This window comes from Ornithorhynchus anatinus, chromosome 16, assembly GCF_004115215.2.
Source record: "Ornithorhynchus anatinus isolate Pmale09 chromosome 16, mOrnAna1.pri.v4, whole genome shotgun sequence".
Lineage (NCBI taxonomy): Eukaryota > Metazoa > Chordata > Mammalia > Monotremata > Ornithorhynchidae > Ornithorhynchus > Ornithorhynchus anatinus.
In genome coordinates this window covers 15,027,170-15,051,383 of record NC_041743.1, presented here as the reverse complement: position 1 = coordinate 15,051,383, position 24,214 = coordinate 15,027,170, and the positions used below count along the sequence as shown (strand labels likewise).

Genomic DNA, 24,214 nt, shown 5'->3' with positions numbered 1-24,214 from the left:
ACAATATCATCATCGTTGTTATTATTGCAGATCTCTGCATACAAAGAACACTTAATAAATATCACTGATTAAACGACTGTGCAGGCTTCATGAGAAGCAACATGTCTTACTGGATAGAGCACGAGACTCAGAGTCAGAAGGATCTGGGTTCTAATTTCAACTCTGCCACATACCTGCTGGGTGATTCTGGGCAAGTCGTTTAAGTTCTCTAGACCTGAGTTATCTCATCTGGAAAATGGGGATTGAGGCGGCGAGCCCCATATGGGCCAGGGACCATGCCAACCTGAGTACTTTGCTAAGCACTGGGGTAATGCAAATGGAGTAATACACTCAATAAGTGCTCATGGAGCACCGTTGAGTAATTGAACTGTCATGTAGGAATGGGGGGGTAGGTTGAGTACCTCAGAGGTCACTCTGCACCCAATGGCCTCATCAAAATCGTCCCACATGATCTCTCCTTCTGAACGGTGGGTTTGTGGAAACATATGTGTTCCTGCGAACATTCCCGGTTCCTTCTTACGTTGACTTTTACAACTTCCAATATGTCACAGTCACTGGGGCTGAAAACTTTCATTTTCTCACAATCTGTTCCAAAGGAGATTGAAGAGTCTAGACTAACTTTTAAAGTTTCTTTAAACTGGGACAATTTAAGAATGCCGCCGAGCTTTTCTCGTGGCTTTAGGCTCCGCTTCTGAATTGAAGGACTTGGACAATATATTCATAATCGCGGATAGACGCCCAGGGCCTTGAGGAACAGTAGAAAGAGCATGAGTCTGGGAGTCAGAGGACCTGGGTCCTAATCCCAGCTCTGCCATTTCCTTTCTGCATGACCTTGGGCAAGTCACTTAACTTCTCTATACCTCAGTTTCTTCATCTGTAAAAAGGGGCTCAGTACCTGTTCCCTCTCCTGTACAGGAAACATGTCTACCAACTCTCTTGCATTACACTCTCCTGAGAAAATAGTACAGTGCTCTGCACATAATAAGCGTTCAATAAATATCATCAGTGATATTTAGACTGTGAGCTCAGTGTGAGAGAGAGACACTGCCTGATCTGATTAAACTGTATCTATCCTAACGTAGAACAGTGCTTCACACATGGTAAGTACTGAAGACATATTTTATGATGATAATAATAATAATACCAACTGGGTGTCCAATATAGTTCTCCCCTCCCAGCGACACCCAGTAAGCAGCGTGGCTCAGTGGAAAGAGCCCGGGCTTGGGAGTCAGAGATCATGGGTTCGAATCCTGGCTGTGCCACTTGTCAGCTGTGTGACTGTGGGCAAGTCACTTAACTTCTCTGTGCCTCAGTTACCTCATCTGTAAAATGGGGATGAAGACTGTGAGCCTCATGTGGGACAACCTGATTACCCTGTGTCTACCCCAGCGCTTAGGACAGTGCTCTGCACATGGTAAGCGCTTAACAAATACCAAGATTATTATTATTAAAGCCACAGGAGGATTTCAGTACAATGCTCTACATTCAGTAGGCATCAAGTACAGTGAGCCCCAAATTTAGGTTCCGTATACAGTGCTCCATACTTAGTAGATACCCAATTTGGTGCTCTGAACACACTGAGTCTCCAGTCCTGGAATCTGTGTAAAGCGGGATCCAATGTAATCCTCTCGATGAAGTTGTTCAGCATATGAGCTCACTAAGTACTGTTGAGCGAATGGAAAGAGGGGTTGATTATTTTGCCTGCTATCTCAATCATCCTAGAACCCCTTCCTTGCACAGAACTTTTCACTATGTGCTCGGGAGTGTAAAATAAAGTTAAATAATATCACTTTGATATGTCTTTAGTCAGACAACTTTTTCTCCACCCCCTGGCCCTACCTTCCAAACCAGATTTCCATCCACCACCCCAACTAAATCATCAAGTTTCATGAGGAACTTTTTGAAGTATAGCAGTCCCTCTCTCTTCTGCATCACCCTTGCCTTGGATTCGTACCCTTTAAACGCTTGATAGTCTCCTCACCCTCAGCTCTACAGCTTTTATGTACGCATCCCTAAGTCATTTTAATATTTATCTCCCCATCTTAGACTGTAAACTCCTTGTGGGCAGGGATGATGCCTCTTAGATCGTATTCTCCCAGCTACTTTGCACAGTGCTCTAATTGACTGAACTTTTCTTTGTGGTCTTAGCTAATTCCACTTCTCCTTACCTGTAATAATAATAATAATAATAATGTTGGTAGTTGTTAAGCGCTTACTATGTGCAGAGCACAGTTCTAAGCGCTGGGGGAGATACAGTGTAATCCGGTTGTCCCACGTGAGGCTCACAGTTAATCCCCATTTTACAGATGACAGAACTGAGACACAGACAAGTTAAGTGACTTGCCCACAGTCACACAGGTGACAGAGCTAGGATTCGAACCCATGACCTCTGACTCCCAAACCCGGGCTCTTTCTACTGAGCCACGCTGCTTCTCTGTAGTTTATTTTAGTGCCTGTCTCCCCTGCTAGATTGAAATCTCCTCGCGGGCAGGGAACATATCCACTAACTATTGTACTCTCTCAAGGCTTATTATAGCGTGATGCACAGACTAACTAATCGCTTAACGAATATGATCGATGTGATTAATGTCCCCATCTAGACCGTAAGTTCACTGTGGGCAGTGAATGTGTTTGTAGAATCAGCGTGACCTAGCGGCAAGAGCACAGGCTTAGGAGTCAGAGGTCATGGTTCTAATCCGTCTCCTCCACTTGTCTGCTGTGTGACCTTGAGTAAATCACTTAACTTCTCTGTGCCTCATCACCTCATCTGTAAAATAGGGATTGAGACCGTGACTCCCACGTGGGATAGCCTGATTACCTTATATCTATCCCAGTGCTTAGAACAGTGCTAGGCACATAGTAAGTGCTTAACACATACCGTAATTATTATAATTATTTTTTCCCTGTACTCTCCCAAGCCTGCAGTACAGTGCTCAGCACAAAATAAGTGCTTAATAAATACGATTGACTGACTGGACCCGTAGTCAAGACTGGTGGCACTACCCCACAGCTGGCCCCTGCTGCCATCCGTCTCTTGGACTGCCAGCATATAGCCCATTTACCGGCAAAACCAGATCCCTCCTCTCCTGCCAACCCCCTAGTCAATCAACCAATCACCAATCTTTATTGAACACGTGACCTAGTGGCTCGCACATGGGCCTAGGAGTCAGAAGGTCCTGGGTTCTAATTCCAGCTCTACCACATGTCTGCTGTGCCACCTAGGACCAGTCACTTCACTTCTCTGTCCCTCAGTTCCCTCAGCTGTAATATGGGAATTAAGACTGCGAACCCTATGTGTCACAGGGACTGTGTCCAACCCGACTATTTTGTATGTACCCCAGCAAATCAAAACAGTGCCTGCCATGTAGTAAGTGCTTAACAAATACCATAATTATGATTATTACTCCACATGGGAAGCCCCAGGCAAGAGAGAGTTGTTAGATCCTTGGATCAACTTTCTAGAGTTTAAGAACCCTGCTGTTGGTCACAGATTCTATTTGGGCTCTCAACACATGGGTGGAGTTTCCCTAACTTATCCCTGTTGGATACCCCAGGATATTGTTGGTATTTGTTAAGCGCTTACTATGTGCCGAGCACTGTTCTAAGCGCTGGGGTAGACACAGGGGAATCAGGTTGTCCCACGTGGGGCTCACAGTCTTAATCCCCATATTACAGACGAGGTAACTGAGGCACCGAGAAGTCAAGTGACTTGCCCAAAGTCACACAGCTGACAAGTGGTCGAGCCGGGATTCGAACCCATGACCTCTGATTCCAAAGCCCGTGCTCTTTGCACTGAGCCACGCTGCTTCTCTAATAGGATGACTATACCTGTTTACCCGGGCCATGATAAACAAAGGAAAACACCAACTCAAATCCTGGACTGTGTCACCCCTCCCCAATCTCCCTGAAACCGATCCTAAATCTCAATAAATACCACAGGAACATCCCCAAGGCTAAACAACCCTGCTGTCATGTACTCACCCAAGCGCTTAGTACAGTGCTCTGCACCCAGTAAGCGCTCTATAAACATTATTGATCATTTGATCGAGAGACACACATTTCCAAGATGAGGCTTTCAGTGTCTGAAATCTGTATTGACGTTGATTTAGCGCCTCTTTGTTGTTGCATTAATAATCCCAGGATATCACACGCATATTGATTTACCGCCATGCTAAAAGGGAAGCGGATGAAAAATTGTTTTGTTTTGAAACTGTATGTAAAAAGACAGATGCCTTTTTTTTTTTTTTGGATTCTCATAGAAGATAAGCAGGCCTTTTCTGTGAATTCTTGAATCATGTCAGAATCTGTTTCTATATTAATGAACAGAGTAAGATTCCTCTGACAGGAATGGTATTTGAAAGTTATTTGGCGTTTGCTGATGCCAAGAGGAAGCTGTCTGCTTTGCGCTCCACTGCTCCAAGTTAGATGACACCGCTGTGTCGATGAAACAAGGGATATGGGAGTATTACCCATAAATGTTCTCTTTCCCTTGAATACAGCCACCCACACTCTTTCATCCCCCTCCATCTCTCACATATGCTGTAGAATGAACTTTCTGAGGAAAGATGAAATCTTTATTTGGCTTTCTTCCTTGTGAATCCAAGGCACCCTTTCAAATATCACACATTTCCCCTTACTCTTTTTGTTCAAGATAGTTTCATTATCCAGAACAAAAGCCAAGGGGCATGTTGGCCTGGGGTATTTCAAATACTAAGTGGGAACAAATGGGGAGTCTTAATAGTCATAAAGTTTATCCTGAGAAAAGGACAAGGAAATAATGACTTTCCATTTTAAGAGATTCAGTGTTCCTGAGGTGAAGAGATAGGTTAATCAGCGTTATGTTGCATTTTAAATAAAGGAGGGTGGGAGAAAATCTTATCTCCTTCAGAAGCCATTCCTAGCTAACAAGGACAGGTCATGGAGAATAAGGTCCCCAAGGAAAAGCAGTGGAGGGGGGTAATACTAAAATGATCATAGTGATTATAATAATGATAATAACAATCCATTTTATTTACTGAGCGCTTAATGTGTGCAGAACATTGTACTATGCACTTGGCTGAGTACAATTCAACAGACTTGGCCGATAGGCATCCTGCCCACAATGAGCTTATGGTCTTGGAGGGAGGATGCAGACAATACTATACATAAATTGTGGATATGTACAAAAGTGCTGAGGGGCAGAGGGAGGAGTGAATAGAGAGTGCAAATCTAAAGGCAAGTGTTATGCAGAAAGGATCTACACATAGTAAGCGCTCAATAAATTCGATTTGAATGAAAAGAGGAAGTGAGGGCTTAGTCTGGAAAGGTCTCTTGGAGGAGATGTGCTTTTAATAAGGCTTTGGAGGTGGGGAGAGTGATCATCTGTAGTATATGAAGAGGGAGGGCCTTCCAAGCCAGCGATAGGATGAGGGTGAGAAGTCGGCATCATGAAAGACAGTTATTAGATTGGAAAAAGAGGAGCAAAGTGTGAGGGCTAGATTGTAGTAGTGAATCGGGGGGGGTAAGGTAAGAGGGGGCAAGGTGATTGCTTAAAAACCAATGGTGAGGATTTTCTGTTTGATGGGAGGTGGATGGGCAACTATTGGAGTTTTTTGAGGAGTGGGGAAACCTAGCGTGAACATTTTTGTAGAAAAATGACCCGGGCAGCAGACTGCAGTACGGACTGGTGTGGGGAGAGACAGGAGGCGGGGAGCTCAGCAAGTAGGCTGTTAGAGTAATCAAGGCAGGATTGGATGAGTGGTTGGATTAGCGTGGCAGTAGCTCTTTCCACTAGGCCACGCTGTGGGTGGTTGATTCTGGGAAATTGTTCTATTTTCCCCGTGATTAAGGAGACCTTTCCGATTGGCTTTGCTTGTTGTGTTTGGCCCCTTAGTTTGGTTAATGATGGCTCCAGGGTTCTGCTCATTTAACAGCTCCTGTCCAATGGAACTGCTTGGATCTCAAGACTCATGGGTCTTTCTGTCTTTTTCCCTGCCCTCCTCAAAAAAGAAAATGTTGTGAAACTTGAATCTCCTAGATCTTCTGCACTGTCAGCGTTAGGACTCATGGCTAGTAATCATGGCGTTTGTTAAGCACTTATTATGTGACTGGCACTGTTCTAAGTGCTGGGGGAGCTACAGGCAGGTCTGACAGAGTTACTGTCTCACATGGGGCCCACAGTCTAAGAAGGAGGGAGAACAGGTATTGAATCCCCATTTTATAGTTGAGGAAACTGAGGCCCAGAGAAGTCACACGACCTGCTTCTCAGAGTCACACAGCAAGCAAGGATAGAGGCAGGATAGAACCTGAGAAACATCATGGCCTACAGGAAATATGGGCCTGGGAGGCAGAGGACCTGCTTCTAATCCCGGCTCTACCGTGTCTGCTGTGTGACTTTGGGCAAATCACTTAACTTCTCTGTGCATCAGTTACCTCATCTATAAAATGGAATTTAAGACTGTGGGCCCTCTGTGGGGCAGGGACTGTGTCCATCTTGGCTATCTTGTATCTACCCCAGTGCTTAGTACAGTGATTGGCACATGGTAAGCTCTTAACAAATATCATTAAAAAGGAGTTGTCGATCTGTGCGGAAGACAGACATTAAAATAAATTACGGGTAGGAGAAGAAACAGACTATAAGGATATAAAGTTGGTTCAGAAGTGCTAAGGATGGGGTGAATGTCAACGTGCTTAGGGGTTACAGAATCGAATGACTAGAAGGGAGGGAGAATAGGGGAGGGAGATGAGAGTTTAATAGTCAAGGAAGGTATCCTGGAAGAGATAAAATTTTAATAGAGCCTTGATAATGGGAAGAGTGGTATGTTCTGCCAGATAGGGAGGGAGATTGGAATGGAGATTAACAGTGATCCAGCCAGGAGGTGCTGAAAGTAGTGTGGCCTGGTGGAAAGAGCTCCGCCCCTTATCTGCCTGTGACCTTGGGTAAGTCACTTGCCTTCCCTGTGCCTCAGTTTCCTCATCTGTAGAATGGGGATTCGATACCCGTGCTCTCTGCTTCTTGGAATGTGAGCCCCATGTGGGACCTGACTGTCTTGGATCTACGCTAGCACTTGGGGCGATGATGGACACGTAGCAGACACTTAACAAATCTCGCAATTATTATGTTGATGCGCTCACTCTCCTATTTACATTTGCATTCATTTTTCTTCGCAGAGCTGTGCACGGATCTCTTAAAAAATCTGCCTTCCTACTTGGCATATTCTGAGAACCGTTGAAGAAAGGCATTTTTCTTTCAAAAGTCCTGACATTTTAATAGTAGAGCAAAACTCTCTAAGTACCCAGTTCGGGAGAAAATAAAAATGCTAAATTTGTATACTGGTACATAAAATGTAAAAATCAATAATCATTTTTGAAACCCTTAAAAGTACAAAAGCTCTTACCAAAATATATCGCCTCTCTATGGGCTATAAAAAGAAGGATGTCACTACTGCGAGACAAAGAAACAACACTTTTTAAAATAAAATTTTCATACACAACTGCAGTGTATCTGACACCATCCATATACATTTCCAGCATTAAATCTCTTTCCTTCTGCGTATGAATCAATCGATCCATCGTATTTATTGAACTCTTACTGAGTGCAGAGCACCGTACCGAGGGAAGCAGCGTGGTTCACTGGAAAGAGCACGGGCTTTGGAGTCAGAGGTCATGGGTTCGAACCCCTGCTCTGCCCCTTGTCAGCTGTGTGACTTTGGGCAAGTCACTTAACTTCTCGGTGCCTCAGTTACCTCATCTGTAAAATGGGAATTAAGACTGTGAGCCCCACGTGGGACAACCTGATTCCCCTGTGTCTACCCCAGCGCTTAGAACAGTGCTCGGCACATAGTAAGCGCTTAACAAATGCCAACATTATTATTAGTATTATTTGAGAGAGTATAATACTACACTATATATATATATATATCAGACTTATATATATATATATCAGATATATATATATCAGACTTGATAGACACACTCCCTGCCCACAGTGAGCTCTCACTTAACAGGGGAAGACACAAGTTAATAAAAATAAGTAAATCAAGAATACGTGCATAAGAACTGTGGGGCGGAGGGAGGGGTGAATAAAGGGAGTAGATCACGGCAATGCAGAAGGGAATGAGAATAGAGAAAATAAGGGCTTAATCTTGGAAGGCTTCTTGGAGGAGACGTGCCTTCAATAAGGCTTTCATGATGGGGAGACTAATTGTTGGGTCTGAGGAGGGAGGGCCTTCCATTGCAGGTAGATGAGATGGAGGTACAGTGAGTAGGCTGACATTACAGTACACGTGTGTGGGTTGGGTTGTTTAAGAGAGTAGTGAGGTAAGGCAAGAGGGGGCAAGATGACTGACTACTTTAAAGCTGATGATGAGGAGTCGCTGTTTTATGCAGCGGGAATTTCCCATTTTTCTCTCTCTCTCCCCCTCTTTCTCTCTCCTTCCTTCTTTTTCTCTCTCTGTTCCTCAGTCTTTCCCTCTTTGTTTTTCTCATTTTCTCTCTATATGCCTGCCTTTTCATTCCATCTTCATCTCTATTGCTGAACAGTGAAATGAACAGAAAGGTCATTTGTAGCCGGGAAGTCTGGTGATAAGTGAACCACACACCTACAAAAGACTTCACTTACCCATAGTGCATAAATGGTTCCTCATGTAAATATTTCTCCGCCTAGCTGGTTGTTGAAAAATTTTTGCAGATTAATGAGATAAATATTGCCTTAATAAAATTCTGAAGGCAGGTAATAATAGTGATATTTGTTAAGTGCTTACTATTTGCTAAGCACTGTAGAGTGCTGGGTCCAGATCAGTGATGGATTACGTCTGCTGTGCAACCTTGGTCAAGTCCCTTAACTTCTCTGTGCCTCAGTTATCTCAACTGTAAAATGGGAATTAAGAGTGGGAGTCTCATGTGAACCAGGGACCGTGACCACCCTGATTTGCTTGTATGGAACCCCGTAATAATAATAATAATGTTGGTTATTTGTTAAGTGCTTACTATGTGCCGAGCACTGTTCTGAGAGCTGGGGTAGATACAGGGTAATCAGGTTGCCGCACGTGAGGCTCACAGTCTTCATCCCCATTTTACAGATGAGGTAACTGAGGCACAGAGAAGTGAAGTGACTCACCCACAGTCACACAGCTGCCAAGTGGCGGAGCCGGGAGTCGAACCCCCAAGCCCGGGCTCTTGCCACTGAGCCACACTGCTTAGTACAGTGCCTGGCACATAGTTGGTGCTTAACCAATACCCCAATTCCTATAATTATTATTTAGGAGTAGCAGACGCTGGAGCCCTGATTAGTAAAAGTGTTTCTCTAACCGCTGCCTTTTTAAACAATGAAACGTACGTGAGTCGTTGACTGTTCTCTATTTGACTTTATAGATGAGAAAACTGAGGCACAGAGAAGTAAAGTAATTTGTCCAAGGTCACAGAGCAGACAAGTGGCAGAAAAGTGACTATGGGGTCCAGGATGCAGAGTGAATAGGTGTAAGAGGAATGATAGGTCAGTAGAGGAACTTCAGGCAAAATCCAAAATACTTGTTTTTTTTCAAAAATGGTTGAAAAATCCCTCTTTTAACTGAATAGGCAACGGGAAAAAAAATTCCTCTTTCCTGTCAAATCCAGCCCATTTGTGGTGTTACCAGTATAGGAAGCCAGAGATAGAGTTGTTAATGTCCAGTATTTTAAATGACCCATTATTTGAGAATCAGCCCCCTGAAAGTAGAAAAACAGAAACTTTTTTTTTCCCTTTAACATTTTTTTTCTGAAATTATCTGTATTCAAGGTCTAGAACTCTCCTTCTCTAAACCCCCAATTTAGATTATAGCTCCTGTTATAAAGACAGAAATTCACATTTATGTTCCGTGTACACATCTCCGTTAGAAGAATGGCATGTCTAATCTAGTGCCATTTCGACTTGCTCGGGTTTTTCGGTATCGAAATGACTCTCAGGTCGCGGTGCCCCGTGTCTGCGTCAGACTGGGGTTGCCAGAATAACCCAAAGCTTGGGAAGGCAACTTCAGGCAGATGTCAGAGTTGTTTTTTACTAATATCCAAATCAGTTCCCCACTAGTCAGAAGGAGAAATTTGACTAATAAGGCATAATATGGGAGCTGTGGGAGTTTTAAGCCACAGCAGTTCATCGCTTGGTCTCTGTTCCCACCGAATCGCTGAGAGAACTCCAGGAAATAACTTCCCACCTTCGCACCCCTGGTCCTGAGATCCCCTGACCCTTTGAGATCACCAGGGACTCAAGCTGCAGCCTTGTGTAGCCTTTACAACTTTCAAAACTTTGGGAAACTAGTTTTAAGTGGACTCTCGATAACCTCGAGTGGAAGCCCCCTGAAACTCCTACAGATCCCCGTTACCCCCAGTCTTGGGATATGGACTAGTGCAAAGTGCCCGATCCCCAGGATCAGAGGACCCGGGTTCCAGTTCCGACTCTGCCGCTTACTAAGCGGCAGACCTTGACTAAGTCTCTTAGCTATGTCTCACTTTGCTCATCTGTAAAATGGGATTAATAATAATGTTGGTATTTGTTAAGCGCTTACTATGTGCAGAGCACTGTTCTAAGCACCGGGGTAGATAGAGGGTAATCAGGTGGTCCCACGTGAGGCTCACAGTTAATTCCCATTTTACAGATGAGGTCACTGAGGCACAGAGAAGTGAAGTGACTCGCCCACAGTCACACAGCTGACAAGTGGCAGAGTCGGGATTCGAACCCATGACCTCTGACTCCGAAGCCCAGGCTCTTTCCACTGAGCCACGCTGTAACCCTCACTCCCTCCTACTTAGACCGTGAGTCCCTTGTGGGGCAGGGACTGAGCCCAACTTGATTATCTTGAATCTATCTCAACACTTACCAGCGTCCTTGCCACATAATAAACAATTCATAAATAGCATAATTCTTATTCTCAATTTTGTCGATCCTACTGGGTCTTATGCCAAACCTTTCCGCATCTTGTTTTAGATTACCAATCCCTGGTTAACCGGGGGCTGTGTCTGACTCTCCCCCGTGTATTTTCCTTCCTCAAGGCTTAGCGCAGTATTCTGCATAGAGTTAGCACTTCCCTTACTCTACTCTCCCTAGTGCGTCCCCCTCCCTCTTCCACCCAGGATTGGGCTGGAACATTGATTTGTGCAATTCATTAGGTATGACTGTGTTATCTAGAGCCCACGCCAGCATAAAAACAGAACTTAATCTCCAGAGTCTCCCAACTCAGTGGTCCTATGAATTAATATCCCTTCCCTCCTCTGTTCCCTTTCTTTTCCTCCCTGACGCTGTGTATTCCCCTTGACCCAGAAATCTGAAGTCTCAGACTGGAGCCTTCACCAGACTCTTCTGCCTTGGAACTGATGATCTTTCTCAGGTTAAATGCTGATCGCTTCCTTCCAAAATGACTTAAGCACTTTGATATTCACTCCACCGCCAGGCTCACAAGCACTATCATTCATCCAACAGTATTTACTGAGCGCTTACTATGTGCAGAGCACTGGACTAAGCGCTTGGAATGAACAAGTCGGCAACAGATAGAGACGGTCCCTGCCGTTTGACGGGCTTAATGGTACCCATCCTTATACTATGCACCTTCCCCTACCTTTAATTTATCATATGCCATTTATTTTATCATACATCTTCCACTCTAGACTGTAAACTCCTAGTGGGCAGGGAACATGGCAATCCACTCGATTGTATTGCACTCTTCCCCCTAGTGCTTTAGTGTAACGCTCGGCACAGAGTAAACAATAAATGCCATAAATGGATTCATTGCCTATTATTCTTAGAGTTTTGGTGAGATAAGTATCTGAGCTGCCTTTGCCCTCATTCTCCCATGTCCACAGTATTATATTTTGCCGCCTCTCAGGGTCACACCTGGTGAGTTTCCAGTACTCTACCAGTCTTGATTATGGGAGGGAGAGTCCAGCAGAGACCTACCCATTTCATTCCTAGCTTGGCCAGTGGCTAGTGAGTGCAGGCAATCTGCTACGAGTCAAAATTCACCTTTGCTGGGCAGCAGCGGCACGGGAGAGTGTTGAGGGCTGAGACTCAGGTTTACTGCGTGGAAGGAGGCGATGGTAAACCGCTTCCGTATTTTTACCAAGTAAGCTCTCCAGATCCACTACCAAAATGATTACAGATGGAGGTGGGGCGTACTCGGAGAAATGTGTCCATAACGTTGCTACGGGTCGGACATGACTCGACAGCATAGGACAACAACAACAATTATATTTTGGGCTTTTTAGCACTTCCTCCAGAGGAGCTCAAAATGATTCACAAATAAAACCTGGGGAAGCCTCACAACATCTCTGTGATGAAAAGGAGATTTGATTACCCTGTTTAGGGACAGTTAAGACAGTGAATCGTTAAGTGAGGTCCCAAAGATCATTTATTCATTTAATAGTATTTATTGAGCGCTTACTATGTGCAGAGCACTGTACTAAGCGCTTGGAATGTACAATTCGACAGCAGATCAGTAAGTGAGTCAGCATCTAATCCAGAGGTCATCTTCAAATATAGGTGTGGCATGGCCTAGTGGATAGAGCACGGGACTGGAAGTCAGAAGGACATGGGTTTTAATCCCGGCTCTGCCACTTTTCTGCTGTTCATTCATTCCTTCAATGATATTTACTGAGCGCTTACTGTGTGCAGACCACTGTACTAAGCATCTGGGAGAGCACAGTATAACAATAAACAGACACAGTTCCTGCCCGCAACGAGCTTGCGGTATAGTCTGACCTTGGGCAAGTCACTTTGCTTCTCTGGCCCTCAGTTACCTCATCTGTAAAATGGGGATTATATTTTACTGCCAGCTCCATATGGGACGTGGACTGTGTCCGACCTACTTGTATTTAACCCGCTGGTTGGTACAGACGTTGTGAGTTCTAATCCTGCCTCTGCCATTTGTCAGCTCTATGACTTTGAGCAAGTCACTTAACTTTAGCAAATGTATAACTACTTTAACCATCTCAGATTGGGAGTTCAAGCAACATGTATTTTTTGTTGTTCACTTTGTAAAGTCAGCACCTAAGCTTTGATTCATCTACAGATCATCTTTCCCAGTGTGGCTCTCTGTACTATGTCCAAATTGCTCAAAGACGGGATCCATCATTTAACACCCTTTGGGAGACTGATAAGCAGAGTTTGGTAGCTGGTTGGCTGTTTAGAGACAGGTACTTGCCTATATTTTGATATGATAACTATTAAGCGCTTTCATGCTTTACTATGCGCCGCACTATACTAAGTATTGCGGTAGATACAAACTAATCATGTTGGAGACGGTCCCTGTCCCGCATGGGGCTCAGAGTCAAACTAGGAGGGAGTAGGATTAAATTTCCATTTTACAGATGAGGAAATGGAGGCACAGAGAAGTTAAATGACTTGCCCAAGGTCACACAGCAGACTAATGGTAGAGCCAGCTTTAGTACCCATGTCCTTGGACTCCCAAGCTCATGCTCATTTTACGGGGCCATGCTGTTTTCGCTATTGGATGGTCTAAATTATACTTAGCACCTGAATGAATTAGTGAAGCTTCCACAGATGCCCCATTTCCAATAAGGAATTAAATTAGGGGCTGAAAACACAAGTTTCTTTCAAGGCGATTCAAAATAGTAAAACACTGGTTTCATAAATCACTCAATTGTATTACCAAGAGCTCAGTGTGCAGACCACTGTATTAAGCTCTGGGGAGAAGTAAGAATTAGTAAATCTGATTCCTGCCCTCAAGGAGCATCAGTGTGCTAGGAAAAAAAAAATTATGTACTTGAATAACCCTGTGGTGCCTGATTATTCTTGGTTAAAAGAGGGTTTACATTGATTTTAAGCCATCTTTGCTGCTGATTTAAAAAAATTGATCATTCTGCAGATATCATTGAGAAAATTTCTCGCTCTGAGTCTAATGCTGTCATGCTGTAAAGCACAAATGGCCTGATGAGTTACATTTTCATTTTTTAATAGAACAATTTTCCAGTAACCCAGGTCCTTTTAAATATGGCCTAATTTATTTCAAGGTCAGGACCTTTGGACCCATCTTAATTGGCACGGTTCACTTGCTTGTTATGAAAACTTTTCAGCATGATTCAAAGGATTCACATCATTGAATTTGGAGGATTAAACCAGGACTGCTCTGTATCACTTCTGGCAAAGGAGACTGTTGCATTCTCACAACTGGCATATGATTTTATAGTTGCTGAAGAACTGTCTTCAATCCAAGCTCTGCCACCTGTCTGCTGAATGACCTTGGGCAAGTCACTTAACTTCTCTTTGCCTCAGTTACCTCATCTGTAAAATGGGGATTAAGACTAAACCCCACAAGAGACAACCTGATGACCTTGTATCTACCCTAGTGCTTAGAATAGGCACATAGTAAGGGTTTAACAAGTACCCTAATTATTATTATTATTATTATATATTTGAAAGATGCACAACTAAATAGAGAATGCAGTGTCCTTGATTGTGGCATTCTATACTTCTAATTTGGTTCCAATAGGAAGCATATTATCAGAGCAAAGTGAGGACACCCACATGACATTTGATTTGTTTCCAGTCCATTTTTCCTTGTTTCTTGGTCTCGACACACAACGACTGCAGATGCACTACTTTAAATGGCTGAATAATCCCGACATTAATTCTTCTATCGAGTAAAGAGACTATTTGGGTTGTTTGCATTTGTTCCACACCATAGAATCAGCAGACTCCTTTGATTCAAATGTCTCCTCCCGACTCGCGTGCACTGTCATCTTTTAATGGAAGGCAGAATTTCTTCCGTCTTCAACCAGAGCCTCACAAAGAAACACACCCCTCCATCCCTATCCTCCATGCATTCAGCCACAGATAAGCAATCTCTCTTCATTTCAAGTCTTACTACTTCCTGAAATGCCCCATTCATTTTAATTGAGACTAAGCACAGACTCTGACTCCGGCTCTTTCTTGGTCAGGCGGCTAATTGTACTAAGTTGACTAACAGTTTTTTTTTTCTGCTAACCAGATATAATTACCCAGGATTTGAGTAATACCCCTATAAATATTCTAGTTTATGAAAGCAGAAACTTATTAGGAACAAGACATTCCGTTCCTCCCAAAATGATGAATTGGAGTGTCTCTTCACCGTTGCATTAAACAGGTTTTAATTGGTATTCAGACAGAAGAGCTCAATTGAAACCCTGAGAGTACTTTACTTTTAATAATGAACAACAAGGCCATAGGCAAGTGGTTAGAATAACAGCCATAAATGATAAAAAAAAGTTTAACAGCTCATTGTGTCAGGTGTGATCCCTTGGACAGATTTTCTGTGTTAACTGCTGGGATTAGAACCGTTCCTCATTAAAACCCACAGGGAATGTAAATATAGTCCTAGGATGTTCCCAGGTTGTTGGTTATAAATCATCATGCAAATAAAATGAATTATTGCAAAATGAGAATAAATACAATAAGCAGACTTAATAAGGGTAATAGCACCATGAAACATTTAGTGATGACATTAATGATAACTGTAATATTTAAGTGTTCACTATGTGCCAAGCACTGGGGTAGAAACAAGATCATCAGGTCGAACACAGTCCATGTCCCACGTAGGTCTCTCAGACTTAGAGGGAGGGAGAACTGATGTTAATTCACAATTTTACAGATGAGAAAACTGAGGTCCAGATCATTTAAGTGACTTATCCAAGGTAACTCAGAGGGCAGTGGCAGAGCCGGGATTAGAACTCAGGTGCTCTGACTCCCAGGCCCGTGCTCTTTCTACTAAGGCATGGAGCTTCACACCAGATTCCAACACACTTGTATCCAAGAAATGGTAGGGGTCCTGGGGAAACCACATGAGTCAGTCCCTGCTCTATGATTACGTCCTTCAGATGACATCACGGCTAGAAAGACAGTTACAAGGCCCAAGGAGTCACATGAAGCCCTGACTCCTATTCCTGCACATTCGACCTAGGTGCTGCAAGAAGTTACCTTTTCTGCAGGTACGGAGAAGGCCTGGCTGGGAGAAATAACAGAACTACTGGGAAGTCTAACCAGGGGAGGAGGATTGCCCAGTAATAACAGAAGATGGTGGCATAGAAAACCAATAATATGAGAATGAATCCGGTGGGGGACAACAGTAGGAGCCATTTAGCTGGAGAGACTGCAAGAAGAGGCAACATGGCCTAGTGGAAAGAGCATGGGCCTGGGGAGTCAAAGGACCTGGGTTCCAATCCCAGCTCTGCCAAAGGCTTGCTGGGTGACTTTGGGCAAGTCACATAACTTCTCTGTGCCTCGCTTCTCCTGTTCTCCCTCCTATTTAGACTGTGAGCCCCATGGGGGGACAGGTACTGAGTCCCACCTAATCAATCTGTCTCTCCCCCACCTCTTAGAACAGTGTTTGACACATAGTAAATGTTTAACAAATACCATAAAACATATCAACAAGAATGCCTGCTCTCATATCAGTCAATTAGTGGAATTTATTGGGCACCTACTGTATGCAGAGTACGTACAAAGCAATTGGTAATTAGTCCTTTTTTTTTCACGATATTTGTTAAGCTGACGTGCCAGGCACTGTTCTAAGTGGTGGGGTAGATATAAGGTAATCAGGATGGACACAATCTATATCCCACGTGGGGTTCCCCGTCGTAATCCCTATTTTACAGATGAGGGAACTGAGGCCCAGAGAAGTGAAGTGACTTGCTCCAAGTCACACATTTTTATTACACATTTATCACATTTATCACACATCATTATTATTATTATTATTCCTCCTCTGGCCTGGAACGCCCTCCCTCATATCCGACAGACAATTACTGTCCACCCCTTCAAACCTTATTGAAGGTACATCTCCAAGAAACTTCCTTGACTCTCCTCTCCTCTTTTTCCACACCCTCTGTATCACCCTAACTTGCTCCATTTAATCATCCCCTTCCCAGCCCCACAGCATTTATGTACATATCTGTCATTTTATTTGTTTATATTAATGTCTGTCTCCCACTCTAGACAGCAAGCTCGTTGTGAGCGGGGACTGTTTAGGTTATGTTGTTAAACTCTCCCAAGTGCTGAGTACAGTGATCTGCACAAAGTAAGTGCTCAATAAATACTGCTGACTGACTGCCCCAGTAATGGTTTATCTCATATTCTTGTATTCATTTCCCTCTATTGTCCGGTTCTGCGTTCTGACCTCTGAGTTCATGGTTTGGCAACCTTGGGCTTGCAGATGCAATAGCATTTGAATGTTTGGCATTCAGTGTCCATCCTTCTGTTATAGCAGCCAAATAATTTATCTTTTTAATCTATATTTAATATCCTTTTTATTTCAGAAGGCCTCTGGGCATGACATTGATTTTCTTTAAAGTTTTAGATTGTGGTTTTTAATCTTCTAATTTTAATGTATCGATTCACTTAATTTCAACATTAAAAACACTAAGCAGTGTGCATTATATGTAAAATCGTCATTACTAATGCGGTCAAACACCCTGGTCATGCTTTTCCCGGTATTCTTTGGAAAATAGGAAGTACCCACAAGATCAAAAAACCATTATTTTAAATAAGACTTTTAAAACATAATGAACCCGATTGTCCAGATGAGATACTATCCACATTATTTCCCTTTTTGGCTTATAGTTACATTGTATCTAACATTCTCAAGCTTCTTCTCTGAAATTGAAAACATTCTCCTGCTTTTCGTGAATAAGAAAACCATATTTTTAACCTGCCAGAGTAGCGCAAAGAACACACATTTAACTAGATGGCAAAGATAAGTCTTGCAACTATAGTTTTGTCTTTTTTGTTTCCTTAGTGGAACTGAGACCAGCAACATGTAATGGGATGAAAATTTATATAGGGCCTTTTCTGTCAGTCAATCGTATTTATTGAGCGTTTACTGAGTGCAGAGCACTGTATCAAGCACTTGGGCGAGTATCATATAACAATGAACAGACTTCCCTTCCCACAACAAGCTTACAGTCTAGGTTCTCTACAAAACCTTGCGCCTTTAAAGGGATAATTGCTTTCTGTGAATCAATCAATCAGTGGTATTTATTGAGTGCTTATTATGTGCAGAACACTGTACTAAGTGATTGGGAGAGTACAATAAGTAGAGTTGGTATAGCTCTGTCTAAGCCAGGCTTCAACTTCCTGGTCATTAAACTGTCACATGGTAAAAGGAAATGTTGAGGTCATTCCAGGATGTGAACTGGGACTGACAAAAGAATGACAATTGTAGAATTGATTAAGCATTTTCCTTTTAACAGACACTGTAATTTAAAGTCCTGGAATAGTTGCAATAAGGTCAAATAAGATCCTTGACATCCCAGAAGGGAGTGGGAATATAGAGCCTGAACTGGAATAGTTGTTCTCCAGTCTGAATCTTGCTATGCTACACTTCACTGGAAGCTGTAACATTCCTGGGAAACCGATGACCAAAATTTGGCAACAACACAATTACTTCTTTCAATCAGTCAATCATTAGTATTTATTGAGTGCTTACTATGTAGAGCACTATACTAAGCACTTGGGAGAGTACAGTACAACAGAATTACCGGTCACATTCCCTGCCCATAACGAGCTTACAGTCTAGAGGGGGAGACAGATCTCCTTTAGCTCATTCTTTATATTATCGAGCATTTTCTTCCTTTATTCATTAAGAATAATTAACCAGCAGTATCCTTCAGGTGTCCATGTGAATGCAAATATATATACATACACAAATAGTACCAGGTATCTTTCAAAAGGTTTAGAGCACTTCGATTTGCTTTTAATATGGATTCCGCTGTATGAGTTTATTTTTTAAAGGTATTTGTTAAGTGTGTACTCTGTACCAGGCACTGTACTAATCACTGGGGTAGATACAAGGTAATCAAGTGGACACAGTCCCTGACCTATTTTACAGATGAGGGAAGTGAGGCTTAGGGAAGTTAACTGACTTTCCCAAGGTCACACGGCAAAGAAGAAGCCAAGTGAGATTAGAGCCCAGATTCATTCATTCATTCAATCAGTCGTATTTATTGAGTGCTTACTGTGTGCAGAGCACTGTACTGAGCGCTTCTTCTGACTCCAAGGCCCTGTGCTCTTTCCCGTAGGCTACACTTTTTGAATTTTTTTCTTTTTCTTGATCAACTTCCAAATGACATGTATATTGTCTATTACCAAGAGTCAACATAGTGTCAGGTTTCTAATGTCTAAACGTTCTCTACGCTCACAAATGAAGTATTATCTCCCAGGGCTTGAGATTTATGTAACTAAGAAGGTCTAATATTTTGAAAAACTAGATTATCTACTTTGAGTTTCTTGCTTAGAAGAACACAATAATGATTCAGGTATCTCTTAAGAGCCATACACTGTATCAGACAAAATCTCTAACCAGCCTGGGTCTCCCAGTCCAAGGGGGAGGAAATACAGGAAAATCCCCATTTTACAGATGAGGAAATGGAGGCACTGAGATGCTAAGTGACTTGACCAAGATCACCCGGCAGACAAGCAGCGGAGCTGAGATTAAAACTCAGGTCTCGACTCCCAGTTCCATGCTTTTTTCATTAGGCCATGCTGTATTCCCTGAAGTCAGTTCTTTTCTTTAAACATTTATTCAAGAAATATGATTTTAATTTGGTATTTGGGATTTGGGGTTTTTTTTTGGTATTTGGGGTATTTATTTGGTATTTATTGTCATAAAAGTGCCAGAATGAACCCCAAATCTGCACAAAGCATTTTGGCCACCAACAAATAATTTTAGTGATTCACTGATGTTTGTTTAAACAAACTACCATGATCTTATTAAATTTAAATTAAATGCATCATTGGAAACCTTAATTTAAGTCTTATTGTATTTTGTTTTTTAAATTAAAAAGTAACACTATAAACTGTAAATGATTGAGCCATTATCAGGGTGTTCAGTTTTTTATCGGTATTGTTCAATCCCCAAATTAATTTCCGTGGTGGTTTTCTATGTAAAAAAATAAAGATTAAGCGTGTCCAGGAGTCTGTTTCCTTTTAGTGAAATTAAACTCTCCAAGTAGAAAACTGTATTAAGAATGCTTTAAAACATTTTAAATTTAATTTTGGTCTCCTGCTCGACTGTTGCCTAGAACACAAAATATGACATTATTCAAACTGATATTTGTAAGAATTTTCAAAACCTGCTTCCTTCCCCTTAAAGGAGACTAAACATATTTCCTTCCTCTCCCCACAGCTCCTCTAGTCAAGCTATCTTTGTGAGACCGTAAAGGGAAAGAAAACATATAACAGATAATGGTGAAATAACAGGGCCTTTTATGCTTTTTTAAAGATTTTGCCTTTACAAAAATTTTTAAAAAAATCAAAAATAAGCAACAAACCTGAGGATAGCCCAAACAAAACTAGTATAGGTGGAAGAAACAGTTTAAGAATAAATATGGTCATATTTGAATGCTCTGCACACAGTAAGCACTCAATAAATACGATGGAATGAATGAATGAATCAACTAAGTCTTTTTGGCAAGAAACCTGCAATACTGGGGGAATTGTTTGATATCATTCCAGAGCTTCTAGTTATTATCTCTGTGTCCGCAATGAAAATAGAGATGAACTTGAGGATTGGAGAGACCAACACACATTGATGGATTAGAATATTTATTAAGTCCCTACTGTCTGCTGAGCACTGTGCTGAGAGTTGGGGATTATATATACAGAATAGTTCGGACGTATTCCATGAGTAACTCACAAGCTAAGAAGGGGAAAACAGAAACATAGAAAAATGATAGGGTTAAACAGCTGTGGGAGCTAAGAAGAAACTCACAACTCGGAGATTAAGATATGACAGGGGAAAATCAATCAGGTGTTATTTATTGAGTGCGTACCACGTGCATACCACTCTGTCAAACAATTGCATTTATTGCATGGGGGAGTACAACCCAAAATAGTTGATAGACGTTCCCTGTCGACAAGAAATTTATTAAGCGCTTGAGAAAGTAGAATACAATAGAGTTTAGAATCCTTCTTGGATAGAACATTTGAAGACATGCTGCAAAAGGCTATTGGACACAGGCTGTCCAATGTGCTAAGAGTACTATGAGTTAGGAAGGTAGACTTTATGCCCAACAGCAATTATGTACATACTGGTAATTTTTATGTACATACTAGTAATTTTCATGTACATACCAGTAATTTTTTTTATTCACACTGTTGGTCTCCCCCTCTGGACTGTAAACTCATCGTGGGCAGGGAACATGTCTATCAACTCTATGGTGTACTCTCCCAAGAGCTTAGTACAGTGCATCGCCCCCAGTAAGTGCTCAATAAATACAAAATTGTAAGCTCCTTGTGGGCAGGGAATATCAATTGTAATAATAATTAGTAGGGTACTTGTTAAGTTCTCACTATATGTCAAGCATTGATCTAAGCACTGGATTAGATACAAGCTAATCAGTTTGGACGTAGTCCCTGTCCCACAAAGGGTTCACAGTTTGAATCTGCATTTTACAGATGATGTAACTGAATCCCAGAGAGGTTGAGTGACATGCCAAAGTTCACAACACAGACATGTGATGGAGCAGATATTAGAACCCAGGTCCTGCTAACTCCCAGGCCCATGCTCTATCCACTAAGTTAAGCTCTTTCTTGGGAATGTGTCTACAACCACTGTCATATTTTACTCTCCCAAGGGCTTATTAGAATGCTCTGCACACAGTAAATGCTCAAATACCATCTATTGATTGATTCCTCTTCCTGTGAGATACTCTCTGGTCTCCCAGATAAGTTGATGGATGTAACCTGGGACATTTTGGAGGTGGCAGGACAGAACCCTAAAATCCATGGTTTCCCCATCCAAAGCAGGCTGTCTGGATAAATTCACCAACCTAGCATTCCTAGATTTCCCTCCTGCTTCCCATTATGGACTACTTGCCCCCAAATTCATCCAAATCCATCCTGGGCCCTCTGAAGTTGTCAGCCACACAATTTCTGAGGAGGATGCATTCCATATATGCGTGGCTCAGTGGATAGAGCCCGGGCTTGGGAGTCAGAGGTCATGGGTTCGAATCCCAGATCTGCCACTTATCAGCTGTGTGACTGTGGGCAAGTCGCTTAACTTCTCTGTGCCTCAGTTACCTCATCTGTAAAATGGAGATTAACTGTGAGCCTCACGTGGGACAACCTGATGACCCTGTATCTACCCCCAGCTCTTAGAACAGTGCTCTGCACATAGTAAGCGCTTAACAAATACCAACATTATTATTATTATTATCCCCTATACCAGTTCATTTTCTCACAGGAAAATACTAAAATTGCTACCAGAAAAGCTTTAGCAACTTCTAACCTGAATTTTGGAGTTGAAATTGTTGTGACCCCCAGCCACCTGTTAGATTTTTACTGACATTTCAGTTCCTTTTTGGTTTTTGGTTATCTCAATAACCATGTGAGATTGTGGGGCAAATAAGTGCATGTTTTGATGCAGATGGGGCTTTTCTATTTTAGACTTGATAGAAATCACCATTTTGCAAAGTTTTGATTGAGCTGAGCTGAAATTTGAAGTAAAAGGTTTTCTTAGCAATGCCTGCTGTGGCCTCACCTGGACTCGATGTAAAGCGGGTTTTAGTGTCACCCGGAGAGGAAGAGTTAAAATAATCTGTATTCCTCCTTGATGCTAGATTACAAGTTCATTGAGCAAAGGGTTCACATCTTCTAACTCTATTTGCAGTTTGCCAAGGACTTAGCATAATGCTCTCCCCACAGTAAGTGCTCGGTAAACTGTATTAACTGATTGGTGGTTTGATTAATGCAGATCAGACTGTGAGAAAATCAAAGCCCATTCCTGAACTAGACCTTCCTACAGTCTGCTGGCCCTTCCTCATGGGTTCAAATGTCTGACCACCTTTTGGCAGGATACTGGCACTAAAATTATGCTAAATTAATCAATCCTGTAGTCATATTTATTGAGCTCTTACTGCACGCGGAACACTGAATTAAACACTTGGGAGAGTACAATATAACAGAGTTGCTAAACAAGCTCCCAGCCCTTGATGAGCTAATGGTCTAGAGGGAAGACAGACATTATTCATTAATGCATTCATTCAATAAATCGTATTTATTGAGCACTTACTGTGTGCAGAGCACTGTACTAAGCACTTGGAATGTACAATTCGGCAACAGATAGAGACAATAAGGATATATACATAGTGCTGTGGGGATTAAGGAGAGGTGAATAAAGGGAGCAAATCCTAGTGCAAGGTTGAAGCAGAAGGGAATAGGAGAAGAGGAAAAGATGGCTTAGTCAGGGAAGGCCTTTTGGAGGAGATGTGCCTTCAATAAGGCTTTGAAGTGGGGAAGAATAATTGTCAGATAAGAGCAAGAAAGGTGGTCCATTCATTCATTCAATAGTATTTATTGAGTGCTTACTATGTGCAGAGCACTGTACTAAGCGCTCGGAATGTACAAATCGGTAACAGAGACAGTCCCTGCCCTTTGACGGCCAGAGGCAGTACGTAGGTGAGAGATTGGTGGCGAGATAGAGGAGAGATCGAGGTACGGTGAGTAAGTTGGCACTAGAGGAGCATACTGTGTGAGCTGGGTTATCATAGGAGAGCGGAGAGGTAAAATAGGATTGGGGCAAAGTGATTCAAAGCTGTTCAAAGTTGCCTTAGTGAAACTGGAAAATTGGGAACCCTGTGGACAGGTAGATTTGAAGGAGAGGGAGTTTCACTTAGGATGAAGGGTGTGAATGAGGAATCAGAGGTGGGAGAGTTGAAAAGTAGGCATACTGAGAAGGTGATATTAGGAAGCATAGAAAGTGTGGTATGAGGTGTAGCTGTAAAAGAGAGTGGATCAATAAGAAGGAGAGAGCTGATGGATTATTTTTAAACCAATAATCGAGAGTTGATGGATTATCTTTAAGTCAACAATCAGGAGTTTCCATGTGATGCTTGGATAAATGGATAATCACTGGAGGTAACCGAGGAGTGCAGAGATGTGTGCAGATGTATTGCAAAGATCATCCGGTGAACATCCTGAAGTATTGACTGGAGAGGGGAGAGGTGGGGAGACCAGAGAGGAGGATGATACCGCAATCAAGCCAGGATACGGCAAACACCTGAATGAAGATGGTGGCTGTTTGGGTGAATGGGAAAGGGTGGATTGGGGAAACCTTGCAGAGATAAAAATCAGAGCGCTATAGCAACAAACTGGATGTGAGATTTAAAAGAGAACAGGGATTCAAGGATAATGCTGAGATTATGGGCTAAGAAAATATGGAAGATAGCAATGTCGGCAAAAGAGGATGGTGTGACGGGAAAGTTAGGTAAAGGAGAG

At 42.4% G+C, this 24,214-nt stretch overlaps 1 non-coding gene across 1 annotated transcript; it reads left to right on the top strand.

Annotated features, from left to right (window-relative positions):
• Positions 1-11,824: 11,824 nt before the first annotated feature.
• LOC114817552 lies at positions 11,825-11,961 on the top strand. The gene has a single exon (XR_003765415.1). It is a non-coding gene; the product is annotated as a small nucleolar RNA SNORA7 (small nucleolar RNA).
• Positions 11,962-24,214: the final 12,253 nt, after the last annotated feature.